Source organism: Camelina sativa, unplaced genomic scaffold, assembly GCF_000633955.1.
Source record: "Camelina sativa cultivar DH55 unplaced genomic scaffold, Cs unpScaffold21210, whole genome shotgun sequence".
Taxonomy (NCBI): domain Eukaryota; kingdom Viridiplantae; phylum Streptophyta; class Magnoliopsida; order Brassicales; family Brassicaceae; genus Camelina; species Camelina sativa.
The window spans coordinates 1-274 of NW_010942204.1; the positions used below are offsets into that span (position 1 = coordinate 1).

At 37.6% G+C, this 274-nt stretch overlaps 1 long non-coding RNA gene across 1 annotated transcript; it reads left to right on the top strand.

Annotated features, from left to right (window-relative positions):
• The first annotated feature begins 3 nt into the window (after positions 1 to 3).
• On the top strand, positions 4 to 224 carry LOC104775600. Its single transcript, XR_766009.1, has 2 exons — positions 4 to 94; positions 183 to 224. It is a non-coding gene; the product is annotated as an uncharacterized LOC104775600 (long non-coding RNA).
• The last annotated feature ends 50 nt before the right edge of the window (positions 225 to 274 follow it).

The following is a 274-nucleotide window of genomic DNA, read 5'->3' on the forward strand; positions in this document are numbered from 1 at the left end:
TTTTTTTTAGATATAGACTTATCGGTGTGCTTTGACTTCTTTATGCAGAGAACCTCTTATTACCAACATCATGTGGAGAAACTTGCTGATTCAGGTAAAATTTCAGTGAATTAACTTTCTGATTATTTGAAAGCACCCCCTAGTATGTATATTAACAGAAAGCTGCAATTTTAATCGTTCAGGCTATCTATCAAGTGAGTGTATTGTTAACACTCAATTTCCGAGGCATAAGCATACTTGGCCTGGAACATGAAGTGCCTGCACACGCCACCAG